This window comes from Schistocerca americana, chromosome 3 (genome assembly GCF_021461395.2).
Source record: "Schistocerca americana isolate TAMUIC-IGC-003095 chromosome 3, iqSchAmer2.1, whole genome shotgun sequence".
NCBI lineage: Eukaryota > Metazoa > Arthropoda > Insecta > Orthoptera > Acrididae > Schistocerca > Schistocerca americana.
In genome coordinates, this window is record NC_060121.1 from 483,851,759 (window position 1) to 483,858,218 (window position 6,460).

Genomic DNA, 6,460 nt, shown 5'->3' on the forward strand with positions numbered 1-6,460 from the left:
TTTGTTCTCCATATGGATTGTATAAATAGCTCACATTCTGATCAGTTAACTGATTTATGAATTTAGAGACTATATCTTCTTCATCATTAAGATAACATGAAGACGTAATACATGAACGTGTTAATTTTGTCAATACCTTTATATAAACTTTTTTGCCAATATTTATAAATTAATCTTTATGTTTATTTAGCCAACTGTTGTTTGAATTATTAAATCCTAGCCATTTAATATATATTTTATCTCCTGTTTTTCTCAAAACTTTTACAACTAGATAATTGTTTTACCATAATACACAATCATAAAAATTTCCCTTTACTTCTTCACCATCAAAATCTTTTACAGTGTTTCTTTACGTTTACTAGTCCCCATTTTATCTCCTGTTTTTAAATTTACATTCAGCATTAGCTATAGTGGCAGCTGGTTCATAATACTTTTCATTAACTCCCTTTACTATCATGATTGTTGTTGAATGCTTTGTCTTATTATATTCATCAAGTAATTTTTTAAACGAAATCAGTTACTGTAAAGAGCAAGTATTCTTTCCATTTTTCCTTCCAGTTTTCTATTAAATTTTTAAACAACAGATGCTTTTAATTCTTTTAAAGTTGTATAATGATAAATTTTATATTCTTCATAAGTTCTAAAATATCTTTATTATAGAATTCTTTATTCTTATCTGTCCATAAATTTCTTCAACGATGTATTTCGAATATTTTTTCAAAAGAAGCTGCCTTATTATTCCCAGTTTTATCTTTAACTTTAATAGCCCAAGCAAATTTTGAAAACACATCATAACAGTTAATTGAAATTTCTAACCTTCATTAACTTTTGTAATTCCTTTCAAATTACCTGCATCCATTTCTACTAGATATGCTTGCCATGAATCATCTATACTGGGAATCATCTATACTGCATTTCTTCATTTAAATTTTTTTGTCATCTGTTTATGCAATTCATTACTAATTTCCTCACATATTGGAATTAGTACATTTTCAATATTCATATTAATGCTCTACAAGCAGTTACCTACAAATTTTTAACAAGTATACTCTTTTAAGTTTCACAAGCTGTAAAAATTCTTTCAATCTTCAGTCTTCCATTTTTAGTTGTTGTCTATAAGGATTATGTGTGTCTGTAAATTACTTACACTTCAAAAAATATATGATCCAATGATATAGATAAAAAATTTAATAAATCTTAAATTATTGTTCCATTCTATCATAATCATTTGATTTAAAATCAGTACTCCCGGCATAAATAGTTCACCTGAAACAGGTACAGTTTTAACAAATTAATTTAAAGACATAAATTTTTACCTTACATTCTCATTTCAAGTGAAGGATTACTGAATTGTGTTGGATATAAAATATGTAATTCATCGTCTTTAAATCTTTTATCTCTGTTTTGAAATCGGTAGGCATCAATTTCCAAAAATGACTATCTATTAAATACAAAATATCATTAAATTCATAATTATCAGATAATAATTTTAACAGAAATAAACATTAATGACAACAAATAAACTCATTAGAATTCTGTACTCTTTCAACATTTTGGTATATTTCCACCAAATAAACCAAAAACAAATTTCGCTTTATAATAAAAATGCAATGAGTACCAACATATCAAATGTATCTAGATTAACTATTCCAAATTTAAGATTTTTTGGGTTATTAGTGGTAGTGGAAGCATTCTTAGGACTACTGACTTCCGAAGCTGTCTTCAGAATATGTCCATGTGGAGGCAATTCATCAATTGTGAATGCACATCTAGCATACTTAACTTTAAATTATTTAACTAATTCTTCTATATCAAAATTAGATAAAGGATTAATATATTTTAATTATATCTGCATTTTTTACCTTTTTCAGTCATTCTCCATTGCTGGGTTGTCTTTTTTATGCTTTTAATTCCTTCTAATTTCCTTTATTATGACTGCATTTACAATAACTATGGAACGACTAGCTAGTGAACCAGTTGTTATAGATGTGGTATTGCAGCCAATATTAATGGAAAAAAATCCATCTTTATGTGTTGTTAACCCTGAAACTTCTTTCTTTTTTGTTAGATATTCAATAATTTTTTTGACAACATGAACACCCAAAGTTATGATTACTTTTCCAACAGCTTTGTATCGTCCTTATGGGCTTTTGAAACTTCGTCTTTACCCTCTGTCTTTTTTTAAGCATCGGTTAAAAATTGATAAGTCCTATTTATTTAGTTTGATTTTAATTGACTTTACTGCAGTCTTGCAAATAGGTAACAATTTGTGATCAATGCTATATTTTCGTTTTATATAGAAACACTTTATTAATATTTTCATAATCCCTATCCATTTTCATCAGTGTCAGTAGCCATACCTAATTTTAATTTTCCAAATATCATTCCTCTAAATGTTATTGCTGCCAAATTTTCTCCTAATGAAGCATCTTTCTTCTCTTGCACCTAACTGAAGTTCTTTATTTGCTTCATGTCATTTTCTTACATCTTTATTACCTCTGTAGGCAGAAACATGTTTTTATGAACTTTGTCTAATAGATTAATTCCTTTATCACCTGTAGATAATTCTTCTTATAATTTTGTTCCAGTACCACAATAATTAAAACCAGAAAGATTAATTTCGAAAGGTACTTTGTTAATTATTGTATTTACTAATCCTGTATAATATTTTTCACCTTTCCAAAATGTGTGAGGTTGATTATAAAAAAATCTCATCAAATGAGAAATTTCAATGGATTCTTTATTAAAAAATCATTAAATTTGCTAGTTAACATCTCTGTTATTCCAACTTTTTCATTATGATAATTTTTATTTCTAGCTACTTCTTCTCCATAAATTACTGCTAATTTGTGGAATAAATTTCTAACATGATTGATCCAAACATAGTTTCTCTGTATATTTTTCAATTAAACTTTCACCTAGTCTTGGGCTGAGGTCTACTTCATCTGGCGATGTATATTCTACAGAATTTGGATTGATGGTATCTGATGTAATTTTTGTAAATCAAAATCAGCAATTTCCTTCATCAGTTTATTATATTTTTCCCCATTATGTGATTTTATTTTAGTTTTGATTAATTTCAGAATATAGTGCTCCTGCATGGAACAATACATGTGCATAATTTGACAAATCAATATTAGTAAGTTATATAGCCTTATCATCATTAGTAATCTGTATTTTAGCTTTGGCTTCATATACTTTTCCACCAATTATTAAGTTATCTGCTTTGAATTCATCTGGCGAACGACCAATATATTTAAATTCACCAACAGAATGCCGGACGGAGTGGCCGTGCGGTTCTAGGCGCTACAGTCTGGAGCCGAGCGACCGCTACAGTTGCAGGTTCGAATCCTGCCTCGGGCATGGAAGTTTGTGATGTCCTTAGGTTAGTTAGGTTTAGTTAGTTCTAAGTTCTAGGCGACTGATGACCTCAGAAGTTAAGTTGCCATTTAAACCATTTCACCAACAGAATTTAAACCAAAAACTGTATCTTCAGTATTGTTCATAAATTCTAACATTCCTTCACTCATATTTATTTGTTTAACATTACTCTGAGCTTTACATTTAACTCTTTTCTACCTTTGGTCTCTCCTCATATTTCCTTTTTTCTACTTTTACCTTCTTCTTCCTATTTATTCAGCATACCTTGTATTTCAGATTCACTTAATGTATAGTCATACAAAGCAGGGTTATCATCAGACTATTCATACTTTTGACTTAAATATCCTGGTACATCTCCAAATCCTTCTAAATGTCTATGAAAGTAGAAAACCATGTGTTTTTCAGCCTCTATTTGCTTCAATAACTTTCAAAACACTATCACCCAAGTATAAAATGCCTTGTTTTACTTGTTCTATGGTGTTGATAACTGGTTGATCTTCTTCCTGATATTTTTTATAATGTGATCTTGGTTGTTTCTTCCAAAAACTTGAATTATTCTTTCATTTCTCAACTTTTATTTTGTTTAGCTTTCTTAAGAATCTTGGGTCATCTTTCCAAAATATTTAATACAGATTACAAAAACATTAAGAAATTACTTTTAACATTTATTTATGATGAACAATTCATTCGCCTCACATTAGGAATTTTTGAATTTTATCTCTCAACTTATCTTCATTAGGAGTTCTAGTCATATCTATCATATGAAATTTAAACTCAACATTCCAGCATTTACTACATATTTCTTTAAAATCATCAAACTTAAAATTTCCGCCAACTGAGTCCTGGTGAATTCAATTTACATTTGTGTTATCCAGTTTCACAATATTTAAAAATAAGATTTTCTCTGACTAATTGTTTTGGTATTTTTGAGTAAGTTTGAGCTAAATGGAAAAAATATGTTCTTTTATATATTCCTATAATTAAATATTCTCTAACTACATCCTGATTTTCAAGAGTGAAATCATCAGTATCTACAAGGGAATTATCCTGGCATTGATCTAGCAGTATAATTTCGTCGTTATTTGCAGTAACAATAGCAATCTTCTCATTATACCTGTCTTCAACTTTTTGCACAATTTTATAAATCCTTGATCTTTCATTTCGTTCAAACTTTTAGAATAAACATGTAAATGACTGCTTTTATTCCAATTGAACCATCCTAGTGCCCAAATATAACTGTTGATCATTAATGTCATTTCTCCACAACCACTTAATACTATTATTGCACGTAAAATAGGATTTAGTAAAAGTTTACAATGTTTATATTTTGATTTATTCTCTGGACTTCTTATTTTTGGTCCCCAATCAGTGAATTTAATTAAAATAAATTTTATTGATGTAAATGAGTAGATTGATACTATCTGAAGTCATTTGTTTTCACAAAAAGATTTACTGTATCTACATAAGTCAGCAATACTAATGTAGCAACAGTTGGTGTTTGTACAACTTTTTATCTCCAAAGATTACAAAAAAATAAACCTTACTGTCAATTAGAAACAATCGCAAATCCTGTTGTCACTATTTTAACAGGAATTACTATTGAGAATGTTGTTAAGTTGTACTGTAATATAAGAGATAGTACTGGAAGTGTGGTATGATTTAGTTACCAAATTACTGAATCTGATAAAAACACTGTAGCTAATGATATTTCTACAATTATTTCAGTCGAAGTAATCAGCATAAATTTTAATCTGGCTGATGGAATGTTTGTAAAACATACTGACCTCTTTCATCAAGAGACTAATGCCACTGCTTCATTCAAGCCTAATGCTGAATTTGGTGGAAGAATAATTCATAAATAACATTATCCTGTATATATTCCGATGTTTTAACCTATAATCGATTTGGAAATTACTATAACTGATGAAAACGACAGTTTGATTGACTTTAATTGTGCTTGTGTAACAGTTGTTTTAGTAATGTCTTAGTCCTTAATTAATTTTTCACAAAATCCAAAGTTGTAAATGCTGCTCCTTCTCTGTGAAAGAGAAATTTAAAAGTAATTTATATGTTCCACTCAAGGATACAAAGATTAGTGTAAGTAGTGGCGTTGAGTGGGTTCATCTTAGCCATGCTCAATTATACATGAGCTTCGATATTACTGGAACTGGTGGTACAGATTCTCCAACATGTTGTTACAGTCTTCAGTCCTGTCAAGTTGTGCCACAAACTCCTCTTCTCCCCACTTCTATTCAATATCTCCTCATTAGTTATGTGATCTACCCATCTAATTTTCAACATTCTTCTGTAGCACCACATTTCGAAAGCTTATATTCTCTTCTTGTCTAAACTATTTATTGTCCATGTTTCAATTCCATACATGGCTACACTCCTTACAAATACTTTCAGAAACGACTTCCTGATACTTAAATCTATACTTGATGTGAACAAATTTCTCTTCTTCAGAAACGCTTTTCTTGCCATTGCTAGTCTGCCTTTTATATCCTCTCTACTTCGACCATCATCAGTTATTTTGCTCCCCAAATAGCAAAACTTCTTTACTACTTTGAGTGTCTTATTTCCTAATCTAATTCCCTCAGCATCACCAGACTTAATTCGACTACATTCCATTATCCTCATCTTGCTTTTGTTGATGTTGATCTTATATCCTCCTTTCAAGACACTGTCCATTCCATTCAACTGCTCTTCCAAGTCCTTTGCAGTCTCTGACAGAATTACAATGTCATCGGCAAACCTAAAAATTTTTATTTCTTCTCCATGGATTTTAATACCTACTCCGAATTTTTCTTTTGTTTCCTTTACTGCTTGCCCAATATACAGATTGAATAAGATCAGGGACAGGCTACAACACTGTCTCACTCCCTTCCCAACAGCTGCTTCCCTTTCATGTCCCTCGACTCTTATAACTGCCATCTGGTTCCTGTACAAATTGTAAATAGCCTTTCGCTCCCTGTATTTTACCCCTGCCACCTTTAGAATTTGAAAGAGAGTATTCCAGTCAACATTGTCAAAAGCTTTCTCTAAGTCTACAAATGCTAGAAACGTAGGTTTGCCTTTC